The sequence below is a fragment of the Ursus americanus genome, chromosome 16, assembly GCF_024610735.1.
Source record: "Ursus americanus isolate L20-20 chromosome 16, mUrsAme1.1.p, whole genome shotgun sequence".
Classification (NCBI taxonomy): Eukaryota; Metazoa; Chordata; class Mammalia; order Carnivora; family Ursidae; genus Ursus; species Ursus americanus.
The window spans coordinates 17,086,615-17,099,699 of record NC_142142.1 but is presented as its reverse complement, the minus strand read 5'-3'; the positions used below and the strand labels follow the sequence as shown (position 1 = coordinate 17,099,699).

Sequence of the window (13,085 nt, the reverse complement as noted above, 5' to 3'; positions counted from 1 at the left end):
ATATAATGAATACCAAGTTTCTTTAATTGTCATCTTAATATATTGAATAGTAATTTTAAAAAAATTGAATACTGATAAAAAGTCTTTATTATGTACAAAGCGACTCTTGGACAGTTGAAACTTTGCATTAATAAAGTCCTTTGTTAACCAGGTTAGGTAATAAAAATTAAAAGTATCTCTGATTATTTGAAATGAATCTATCATTCCGCTGTTTAAATACCACAATAATCACCCTGTTGGAAATCTTGGAATACATTCTTGACAGCCTCGCCGTCTTCTCTTTGCCAAAGACCTTAAAGGCCAAGCAGTATGGTGTAGGGTCCTACTTTCTCTATTATGCAGCCAGAGCCATCATTCCAAACACCTGCTGCAAAAACTTAAACCCTTCCAAGCTTCCCATTGCCCCCAGGATCAAATCCCTAATCCTCCAGTGCTTGTCTGCCCCTGAGCCTCAGGAAGCCAGTCTGCCCTGGTTCTCTATATTCCAGCCATTTAAGCAAAGCTCCAAGCCTCTTCTTTTCTCAGGGCTGCAGCAATGCCATCCTCTACTTTCATCACTCCCCTCAGTATTCCCGAGCCCCATCGTGTGCATGGCTACTATCACTTGCCCAAAGAGGCTTTCTCTGACCTTCCAGACTACGTTGACTCCTGGTTATAAGTCTTTGAAAAAGCTCAACAGAGACCATCTCTTCGTCCTAAGGTTGTACAGGCAACCTTAGCCAATCCCCTCTAAAGTATATTTACAGGGCGCCTGGGTGGCTCAGTCAGTTATGTGCCTGCCTTCAACTCAGGTCATGATCCCAGGGTCCTAGGATGGCGCCCTGCACTGGGCTCCCTGCTCAGCGGGGAGCCTGCTTCTCCCTCTGCCTGCCACTTCCCCTGCTTGTGCTCTCTCTCTCTGTCAAATAAATAAATAAAATCTTTTTTTTTTAGAAAAAGTATACTTACGTTGTTTATTGTGTTTAACAATTTTACACAATGACTCAAATAACAACTCAAATAACATGCTGTCGGTCCCCTGCAGATATTCCTTTGGCCCTCCCTTGTTTCCTTACACTTGAGGATCTCTTTCTGCTTCAAACACCTGTGACTCCTCTGCCTTAGACTTTCTCAGTGGGAGGAGAGAGTTTGGTCCAGGCACAGGCAGGGCATTAACGACCCAGCAGGCCACTATCCAATGATGACTGGGAATTGTGGAAAATGACCTCAACTTCTTGGGTAAGACCCCTCTGAGCAAGTTCTCTATATTCTCCCTAAGTAAGATTGAGCCCCAATTGCCCATGGTAGTAATCTATTAATCTTGCACCCTGTATGGCTTCCATCCCTTTCCTCTCTCACTTCCCTGTGCCCTCACCAGTGACTCTGGGGTCACTGTCCAGAGAAACCACCTACACTGAAATCCTTGTTGAGGGACTATTATGGAAAGAACCCAACCTAAAACATTATCATATATTTGCTTACATAGATTCACTTGATAATTACTAAGGTAATTTTCTCAAGGGATAAGCATTTTAAAGTTTGATCTATAATGCTAAGTGGCTCTCCAAAAAAGTTGGTGTAAGGAATTCTTATATAAAAAGGACCATTTAAATTAAAAAAAAAATTTTAACATATATTTTATTTTATTTCATATAGAATTTGAGACACATTTCTAGCGGGATGCAACTATTTGCCAAATTATTTACTAGAATCTTTTGACAGCTTGTTAAGAGAACAGGGGCATTGGAGTTGGGTAAACCGAGGTTGGAGTCCCAGATCTACTTATTAGCTTACTTGTTAATCTTACTTGTTAACGATGTGGCCTTCACAAGTTATTCACATCTCTAAGCATCATTTTATGTCTGAAACAAGTAAAAAAATTTTAAAAATAATACCAATTTCACAGGATTAATGAGATGATATAGTTTGAAAATTATAGTAGAGTGCCCGGAGAGACCAATAAAGAGTAATTATTATTATTACTGGAAAGAAAGAATAATGACTTATTCATACTTAGGTCCTGTGGTACCAAGGACAGTACACGGGACCTAGAAAATGCTCAAATGCTTATTGAATTGAATTACCTAAGCTATACGGCTGCTATAGAGATCAAGTGACAGAATGTGTATAAAAGTGTTTTGAAAACTAGAAAATACTGTAGAAATGTGGTGCTACCTCTCCCCTACCTAACACTTGCCTGGTCAAAAGCCTCATTTTTTTGTCAGAGAATAGTTGGCTAAGTGGGTGTCACTCTTCCTGATATTCTCAAAATCAATATTGTGAGGCATTTTTATTTTATTGGGGGGTCTCTTTTTTTTTTCATTTTTTAAATTTAAATTCAATTAATTAACCTATAATGTGTCATTGGTTTCAGAGATACAGGTCAGTGATTCATCAGTCTTATATAATACCCAGTGCTTTGAGGCATTTTTAAACTTCACTTTTGGGAAACTGCCATTTCTGTGCCTTCCCTGATCAGTGGGGCCTCTGATCAGTCAGGAGCAACTCCTTCAGTATGGACATCTACTGCCAGTCATCCTGAATCAAACTCCACTGGGTGCTTGGGTTTGTGTCACAGGCAGTCAGACTGGGGTCAGAAGTATAGAGATTTGACCCAGAATTTTTTTTTAAAGATTTTATTTATTTATTTATTTATTTATTTATTTATTTATTTATTTATTAGTGAGAGAGAGAGCACGAGCAGGGGGAGTGGCAAAGGGAAAAGCAGGCTCCCAGCTGAGTGAGGAGCCCAATGTGGGACTTGATCCCAGGGCCCTGGGATCATGACCTGAGTGGAAGGCGAGATGCTTAACCGACTGAGCAACCCAGGCATCCCTGACCCAGAATTTTTGAGACACTGTAAGTTTCAAATATCCAAAGATTTTAGAAAGATGTTCGTGGATTGTTCTATTTCTTTTTCCCATGAATTCATTATCAGTGTATTTCTTCCTTCCTTAGATTTTTATTGAATACCTATTACAAGATAAGCAAGTTACAATATTGAACAAGACAGATGTGATCCTTGCCCTCATGGAGCTTACAACCTTGTAATTATATGAGTCACTAGATAGGGTTTAATTTTTATGCTTTTGTAAGATTTTTTTATATGAAAAAAACTTTTAAAGCTTATGCCCACGTTTTTCATTTTAAAAAATATGAAATGGGGCTCCTGGGTGACTCAGTCGGTTAAGCGTCCCACTCTTGATTTCGGCTCAGGTCACGATCTCGGGGTCATGGGGTCAGACCCGGTGTTGCTTGGGGTTCTCTCTCTCCCTCTCCCTCTGCCCCTCCTCCTACTCCTCTAAATAAATAGATAGATAGATAGATAGATGATAGATAGATAGATAGATAGATAGATAGATAGATAGATAGATAAAATTAAAAATATGGTCACTTTAGCTGTGAAGAGGTGCAAAGGATCATATAAACTTTCCCAATAGTCCTCTCGGAAAGAGGAGGGGGAAGGAAGATAATTTTATTTAGAACCAGGCACTTCACTTAAGTTACCTAATTAAATCATAACAACTTGAGAGGAAGATGTTCTCATCTCCATTTTAAGAAGAAGAACTGAGACTCGGAGAGGCTAAATGTCTTGCCAAAGTCTATCACTAACAAATGCCTTTGCTAAAATTAGACCCCAGCGCTGCCTGATTCCCCAACCAAGCTCTTTCTCCAGCCCCATTCTACCCCAAATTAAGCAACTAACTAGTAAGCCAAATAAATATTAGCGAATGTTATGCACCATGGGTGAGTACAAAAGAATGCGGTTCTTAAACTCCAGGGGCTTAAATCTGGTTGTGACACAAAAATAACATGAACTAATCTAAATGACTCCAAGTATAATAAGAGTTCCCAGAAAATACACATCAATGTGATCTTGAATGGTTCAAACAGTTTCATAGAAAATAGATAAGTTGGCAGAGGACATAAATAGACATTTTTTCAAGGAAGACTTTCAGATGGCCAACAGACACATGAAAAGATGTTCAACATCACTCATCATCAGGGAAATAGAAATCAAAGCCACCATGAGATAACACCTCATGCCTGTCAGAATGACTAAACTCAAAAACACAAGAAACAAGTGTTGGCGAGGATGTGGAGAAAAAGGAATCCTTGTGCACTGTTGGTAGGAATGCAAACTTTTACAGCCACTGTGGAATACAGTATGGAGGTTCTTCAAAAAAATGAAAAGTAGAGGGGTGCCCGCATGGCTCAGTCAGTTGAGCATGCAACTCTTGGTTTTGGCTCAGGCCCTGATCTCATATCGTGGGATCAAGCCCTTCATGGGGCTGTGTGCTCAGTGGGGAGTCCGCTTGAGATCCTCTCTCTCTCTCTCTCTCTCTGCCCCCTCCCTACTTGTGTGTGTGTGCTCTTTCTCAAATAAATAAGTTAATTAAAAAAAAAGAAAAGTAAAAATACCCTATGATCCAGTAATTCCACTAATGGGTATTTACCCAAAGAAAATGAAAACACTAATTTGAAAAGATATCTGTACCCTTATGTTTATTGCAGCCTTATTTTAAATAGGCAAGATATGAAAGCAACCCAGGTGTCTATGGACAGGTGAATGCATAAAAAAGATGGACACACACACATATATACACATATACACAATGGAATGTTACTCAGTTATAAAAAAAAAAAAGAACAAAATCTTGTCATTTTCAACAGCATAGATGGATCTAGAGGATATAATGCTAAGTGATATAAGCCTGTCAGAGAAAGACAAAAACCATATGATTTCACTCATATGTGGAATTTAAGAAACAACAACAAAGAAAAAAGGGGAAAAACAAACAAATTAAAAAAAGAGTCTTAAATATAGAGAACAAACTGGTGGTTGCCAGAGGGATAAGTGAAATAGATGATAAGGATTAAGAGTAGTATACTTATTGAAGTGAGCGCTGAGTAATGTATAGAATTGTTGAATTATTACATTGCATACCCGAAACTAATACGACACTGTTAATTACGCTTGAATAAAAAAAATTAAAAATAAATAAACAAACTAGGGTAAAAAAAAAAAAAAGAAACAGAGAGAGAAAGAAAATAAATAAGTTGTCCTAAATTCTTCCAGGGAGACATAGTTCCCGTACAGCTAAGTGATATCTCTGATGACATTGTATTCAATGAGTTTTCCTGCCTTCCTTTCTTCCCTCCAAGAATATGAGCTCCATGGGGTGAGGAACCACATTCTCATTTCAATAACCTTTATGTCCTCACAATCAAACATAATGCCTATTACATAATGGTGTTTGAGAAAAATTGAATTAAATCAAGATGGCTCTTGAGAACTGGGTACGGGAGGATGATTTAAGATTAACAAGGGAAGGGAACTCTGGGTGGGGGTGATAATGGGGGCAACGGTGAGGAAGTAAGATTGAATATGGTGAGTGTGGTAGAAGCAGTCTGAATGGAGCCGAGGGAGAAGTCTGAAAAACTAAATGTCGTAGTTGTTCCAGTGTTCATAGGGGCATCTGTGACCTGGAAAGGAGGACTTATCAGGCCAAACAACTAACCTGAGATTATAAGCACCGTAAGGGATAATGGGAGAAGGTAGTCACAACCATCATGAAAACAGAAGCAGTAGGAGCGCTGGAGAAATGTGCAAAATGCTCATGATCTCCCAACAACAACCATGACCCTCTGCAAGCAGCCAGCCCAGAGAAATCAGACTGTAGCTATCACCTCAACAGTGCTGCTCAACTGCATTCCAGGGCCGAGTTAGTGATCCCATCTTTCCATTTGATCCTAAGTATAGCTCTAGGTGAGGCCCATGAAAACATCCCTGCCCTTCCTCCACCCTCCCAACCAAATCATAACGACTCCCTCTCATTGGCTGAGTTGTTAAATTCCTTAGCTTGCTAGAGCAAATCAAGGTGAGACTCAAAGGACAAGAGAGAAACAAAACATAAGAGTTACACGGTTTCTCACCAAACTAAGCTATATCAGAGGAAGGGACAGATTCGAGATGAGGGGACTCCAAATGGAGGACAGCATCCCAGAGAAAGTGACGATGACACTAAAACTCAGATTTAAGTAGAAGTGTGCCTAGTGGACAAGGGAAAAAGCCATTCCTGGCAGAATGAACAGCTCATGCAAAAGCATGAAGGAGTAAAACAGTAGGACTTCAGCATCATCATTACAGGCTAATCAGCACAACAGTTGCACTTCCTGGTGCAGCTCCTTCCATCAGCACACCGGGCTCTGCAATTTGCACCAGGTTCCATTCATTCATTTTTTTCATTCATATCCCAAATATTTATCAAGCCCCTGCTATATGATGGACTCTGTTCTAGGGGCTGGGGCCACAACAAAACAAGCAAAATTCCTGCCCTTAAGTAACCTACATTTTAGTGGGAGGAAACAGGAAATAAAAAATAATACATTAGGAGGTGATAAGGGTTATGTAAACAGGTGTTCACCATAGCATAGAATCTCAGTTCCAGATATACATTACTTAGTATTTGTATGGCTGTCTACAGCAGAAAAACCCAATATAACAGAGACTTGCACAATACAGAGTTTACTTCTCATGTAAAAAAGGCAATCTATGGCTGTTACAGCAAGTTATCAAGTTGTCAGAGACCCAGGCCCCTTCTAATTCACTGTTCCACCATCCTTAGGTGTGGCCCTACTCTTCACGTTCCAAGACAGATGCTGGAGCTCCAGGAATCACATCATCATCCAGACAGCAGGATGGAGGAATAGAGAAAGGTGGGCCCTCTTCCATTTCAAAAGATATATTAAGAGCAATATATCATTTCTATTTACTTGTGATTTTACCTAGCTACAGGAAACTTGAAAAATATTTCTTTAACTGAGTAGCAACGGCCTCAGGTAAAAATGAGCGTTCTGCTTCTGAAGAAGGGGAAAAGTGAATACTAGGAAGTATTAACAGTCAAGATCCTAATAGGAAACAGTTAATCTCAAAATCAAGGCTGATTCATTTTCAAAGAGACTTTTTCTTTAAATCCCCTTCACATATTTCACCCATCCCTCCACCCACTTCCCCTCTGGTAACCATCAGTTTGTTTTCTATACTTAAGACTCTGTTTTTTGTTTTTCTCTTTTCTCTTTGTTCATTTGTTTCTTAAATTCCACATATGAATGAAATCATGGTATTTGTCTTTCTCTGACTGACTTATTTCACTTACCATTATACCCTGTAGATCCATCTATGATCTGTGTTGTTCAAAACAGCAAGATATCATTCTTTTTATGGCTAAATAATATTCCTCTGTGTGTGTGTGTATCACATCTCCTTATCCATTCACCTATCCATGGACGCTTGTGTTGCTTCCATATTTTAGTTATTATAAATAAGGCTGCAATAAACATAGGGGTGCATATATCTTTTCAAATTAGCGTTTTCATTTTCTTTGGGTAAATAACCCAGTAGTGGAATTACTGGATCATATAGTATTTCTATATGACCCTGGGATCATGACCTGAGCCAAACGCAGACACTTAACCGACCGAGCCACCCAGGTGCCCCTTGTTATTCTTTTTCAAGATTGCTTTGGCTATTCGGGATCTTTTGTGATTCCATACAAATTTTAGGATTATTTGTTCTAGTTCTGTGAAAAATGCTGTTGGTATTTTGATAGGGATTATGTTAAATCTATAGATTGCTTCGGGTACTATGGACATGTTAACAATATTTTTTCTCCCAACCCATGAGCATGGACTATCTTTCCATTGGTTTGTGTCATCCTCAATTGCTTTCGTCAATGTTGTATAGTTTTCAGAGTACAAGTTTTTCATCTAAAAGGGACTATTACAAATATGGAGATCAGGCTCCCACAAAGCACAGGGAGGGCTAGCAGTGTCTGTGATGTTACCAACCCAGGTCCAAAGGGACAAAGAAAGTGAGGAGAAGGAGATAGGAATGGGTAGAGAGGAACTGTCGCCTTGGTTGAGGGACTCAGCCAGCCAGAAGTGGCTCTGCCAGGAGGAAGCCAAGGGAACAAATGCCCTGCCCTCCCTCCACTCTCAGGCTAGGGCTTCCTTGTGCCACCATAACTGAAGGCCGGAGGGCACTGAAGCCCTAGGCATTAGAGCGGGGAAGGAAAGTGAAGGTAGATCTAGGGACAAACAGAAAACATTAAACACAGGGCAGTGGCAATCTCAGCCACAGAGACAGGTTTGGAAATACCAGACTCCCCTTTGCACCCTGAGTTTTGTGTTCAGTCCTATTTCTCTCACAAAGGTCTTCTTCTTCTTTATTCTTTCTCTCATGACCCTTAGACCTTTACCCTGTCTGTTCCTAATCATGCTATTTTGACTCTTTCTGATGAAAGTTCCACCTTTCCAACAGACAACGCTTCATTGAATTTGTCCAACTTCTCCATCTAGCACTAAGCACTCTTTTACTAAGAAACTATCCTCATAGGGCATGCTCCAACTTCAATCTATTTCTATTCTGAGTAGGATTAGTCCAAACTCCATAGAAAGTCACGAGGTCTGAAATAAAGATAGTTTGTAGATAATGATGCAAATTCAAACATGGCTAGTTCAGAATTGTCGTCATCCATTTGGCACCTACCATTTTCTTCCTAATCTGCTATTAACTGGAATCTGGTCTCTGTGTTTGAGCTAGTTTAATTCTAGGGGTCATCTAACAGTAGAAAATATAAATACTTCCTTAAGCATAACAGTCACTGTCTTGATGTTCTCTGATGAAAACACTGATGAACAATTCAATAAATAAACCCTGGGAACAGAGCAGTCAACCCAGGCACAATATCTGATTATGAGATGATCATTAAGGGCACCTGGGTGGCTCAGTCTCTTGAGCACCAGACTCTTGGTTTTGGCTCAGGGCATGATCTCATGGTCGTGGGATCCAGCCCAGAGTCAGGCTCTACACTCAGCAGGGAGTCTGCTTGAGATTCTCTCTCTCCCTCTCCCTCTCCCTCTCCCCCTCCCCCTGCTTGTGCAGGCACAAGGTCTCACTCTAAAAATAAATAAATAAATCTTAAAAAAAAAAAAAAGATGAGCATCAGGGCATATGGCGTAACCATAAATCCTGGAGAAAAACCTTGGATGTTAGGTAAAGATCAAGCATTTCTGAGAGTTTCCTCTTTTGTGGTTGGTTTTTTCAGGAAGTCTATATTTAAAAAGACTAAAAATTTTTATGGGGCACCTGGGTGTCTCAGTCAGTTAAGCATCTGCCTTCGGCTCAGGTCATGATCCCAGAGTCCTGGGATCGGGTCTCATATGGGGCTCCCTGCTCGGCGGGGAGTTGGCTTCTCCCTCTCCTTCTGTCTGCTGCTCCCCCTATTTGTGCTCTCTCTTTGTCAAATAAATGAAAAAATCTCAAAAAGAAAAAAAAAAGACCAAAAATTTTTAAACAAATCCTGAGATCATAATTATTCTGTTTCTATAGGGAAACCTCCATTAAAACTTCATTATTAATGTACTCGGAACAGAATTAGTAAAATTCGTTTCAATATATTCAGTGCCAACCACTTTGTGTGTGACTCCGGGCAAGTGACTTCAGCTGCAAAGTCTCAGTTTCCTTATCTGTAAATTAGGGATAAAAACACCTACCTCCTTGGAGATTATAAGGATTAAGTGAGACAAAATTTGTGAAGTTGGCATCACGATGCTTAACATTTAGTAGGCATTCAAGAAATGTAGGGTTCTTTTTCCTCCATCCTTCATGAAACTATCATTTGATATAAAATTCTGTAATTACAACACATCTACTTCCTACCACTTCTGGACAGATAGTCTTTGAAGTTCTGGAAGACATTATTGGCAAACAATAATAATATGTTTAAATTTTCCACTGTTATATGTCAATTATACCTCAATTTAAAAAATTCTTTCAGACATTCCTTCTCTTTACTAGCACAATACCTGGAAGATAATAGGTGCTTAGTAAATGTCCAGTGAATGAATGAATGCACAATTCTTTGAAGCCCTCTATCATGTTATTTGTGTTTCTCATTTTTAAAAAATGGGTTTTTTTAAAAGCAGTTGTAGGTTCACAGCAAAACTGAGAAGAAGGTACAGAACTTTCCTATATATCTCCTGCCCTCACATCCTCATAGCCTTCCCCATACCAAACTTCTTCACCACGGTAGTATATTCTTTAGAGTTGATGACCTGCATTGACACATCGTTATCATCCAAAGCCCAAAGTTCATCCATCCAAAGTAAACATTAGGTTTCACTCTTGGTGTGGTACATACTGTGGATTTGAATTTATCGTGACATGTATCCACCATTACAGTATCATACAAAGTAGTTTCACTGCCCTAAAAATCTTCTGTGCTCCTCTTACCCATCCCTCCCTCTGCCTTACCTCCTGGCAACAACTGATCTTTTTAGTTTCACCTTTCCTGGAATCATATAGTCAGAGTCTTACAGTTGTAGCCTTTTCAGACTGGCTTCTTTCACATTGTAATGTGCACTTAGGTGTCCTCTGTGTCTTTTCATGGCTTGATAGGTCATTCTTTTTAGCACTGAATCACATCCCCCTGTCTGGATGTAGCAGAGATTATTTATCCATTCACCTGCTGAAGGACATTTTGATTGCTTCCAAGCTTTGGCAATTATGAATATAGCTGCTATAAAAGTCCATTTGCAAGTTCTTGTGAAGACCTGTTTTCAATTCCTTTGAGTAAATACCAAGGAGTGTGATTGCCGGATTCCATGGTAAGAGTATGTTTAGTTTTTTCCTTTTTGGGAGAAAGAAAGAGAGAGAGCACACGCAGAGAGAGAGAGAATCTTAGGCAAGCTCCACACCCAGCGTAGATTCTGACTTGGAGCTCAATCTCACGACCCTGAGATCATGACCTGAGCCTGAGCTGAAAAAAGAATCAGATGCTTAACAAACTGAGCCACCCAGGTGCCCCAGAAAGAAGCTGTCTTTGAAAGTATTGGTACCCTTTTGCAATCCCACCAGCACAGAAAGGAGTTCTTGTTGCTCCACATTCTCACCAGCATTGTGTTGTCAGTGTTCTGGATTTGGGCCACTCTAACAGGCGTGCACTGGAATCTCACTGTTGTTTTAACTTGCATTTTCCTGATGACACATGATGTAGAGCATCTTTTCATACACCTTGGGTTTCTCTTTTGACATTTATAGTGTTTTGCATTTATTTTAGTGGTATTTGTATGCTTGCTTTATCCTTGCTATTAGCTTCACCCTATGACCTTTGATACTTCAACATATTTCATAGTGTTGAAAGTCATTTATCCAAAATTTTCAGGATTGTTTCAATTTCATTCTTTTCAACAAAAGTAACATTACTTATTTTTCTACTACTCTAAGACTTTTCAAATCAAAATAACAGTACTAGTTGTAATAATAATAATAGAATTTTGTATTAGATGTCTCAATTTTTAATTCAGATGGCTTTCAATTCAGATTGAGCCAGAACATCTAAAAAGAAGCTAATAAATCCAAATGATGCACACAGTAAAGGGGTGTAAATTTAAATTACCTTATACAGCAAGGATAATTCATCGGAAAGCTCAGTGTATGTTTTGTGATGAATTTATCTTGAGTTCAACACCCCATGGCTGCTCTGTCCAAGGTGGGCCCCATGTTAACTAGTTTTCACTAGGACAGTGGTTCACCCAGCATGCTAGTTAAAAATGCAGCTTTCTAGGTTCCTCCCCAGATAATCTGATTTAGTTGGTTGAGGATAAAACCCTGGAATCTGTATTTTAAAAGAGCATTCCCAAAAAGAAAAAGAAGCTTCTCTCTCTCTCTCTCTTTTTTTTTTAAATATTTTATTTATTTGATAGAGAGAGACACAGCGAGAGAGGGAACACAAGCAGGGGGAGTGGGAGAGGGAGAAGCAGGCTTCCTGCTGAGCAGGGAGCCCATATGGGGCTCCATCCCAGAATGCTGAGATCGTGACCTGAGCCGAAGGCAGATGCTTAACAACTGAGCCACCCAGGTGCCCCAAAAGGCTTCTCTCTCTCTCTTTTTTTTTCTTTATAGTTTTTATTTTGCTTTATAGCTTTGTTTTCTTTTCTAATTTTTCTACATTGACTGTGTATTGCTTTTTTAAATAGGAAAAGAAAACCTGTACTTTATTTTTATTAAAAATAAATCTTGCAGGCTGTGTCCTAGAAAAATAGCTTTTGGCTATGTGCCAGCACGGAGTTTGGAGGTTTGATTGACTTATTCTCACGGATACCGAAGCAAACTTAGAGTTACTTCTTGAGACTTCTTGAGGTATACTTTTGGCCTATCTCCTTTTAGATTACTCCCAATCAATTGACAGATTTGACATTATTTTCTGAAATTTGCAAGCCCAATATCAAGACTCAGGTCCCAATCAGTCATTCCACCATTAACAATTTTTTTGTTATTGTTAGTTGTTTATTTATCAAGAGAAACTATTTCATAACCCAGTATTCATGTTTCATAGTTCAGGAACACAGGTCAGTGACAAACTTCCATGGAACTCAACTCAGAGAAATTCTTTACATTCCAACATTACTTTGCACTCTGAAAGATATCAGCCTTCTTCATCTCCTCAAATATTTCACGGAATCATAATTTCTGTCAAAATCTGCATATGCCTTCTTTCTTGGTTCGGCCACAGCAAACTTATAGAAAGCCTCAACCCCCAGGGATATAGTGAATGCTCCAACATTATGAAATTGCAGATGCTTGGCTGGAAGGCCTCAGAGCTGAGGTCTCATCAAAGCTCAACCAACCTCTAACCCAACATCCTTCCTAACTGATATAGAAATGCCCACCATTAAAAGCATTAAATGAGGAAGGTAGGTCTGAACTAGATGAAATAGAGGAAAGGTAGAGGTTTAAGGACCTTGATTAAATGAAACACATAAGAATAGTGCATAAATGTGTATAGATTATTTTCTAAAATGTGTATAGAATTCTCTAAAACACTTGCTTAGAAATCATGGTCTGACTTTTTAATTACAAAAATAATATGTAGCTATAATTATAAATTAATACATATTCATTAAATTAAATACAATTTGGAAAAACAGAAAAGAAGAAAATGATTAATTTCCCATAGACTACAAATTAAAAAGAACCACTGTTGCATTTCAGTTATTTTCATCCAATTTTTTTGGTAATATACATAAAACTATACTATATT

General features: G+C 39.0%; 1 pseudogene; it reads right to left on the bottom strand.

The window, feature by feature from the left end:
- Nucleotides 1-12,448: 12,448 nt before the first annotated feature.
- On the bottom strand, nucleotides 12,449-12,666 carry LOC148108767 (cytochrome c oxidase subunit 6C pseudogene; annotated as a pseudogene).
- Between the last annotated feature and the right edge of the window lie 419 nt (nucleotides 12,667-13,085).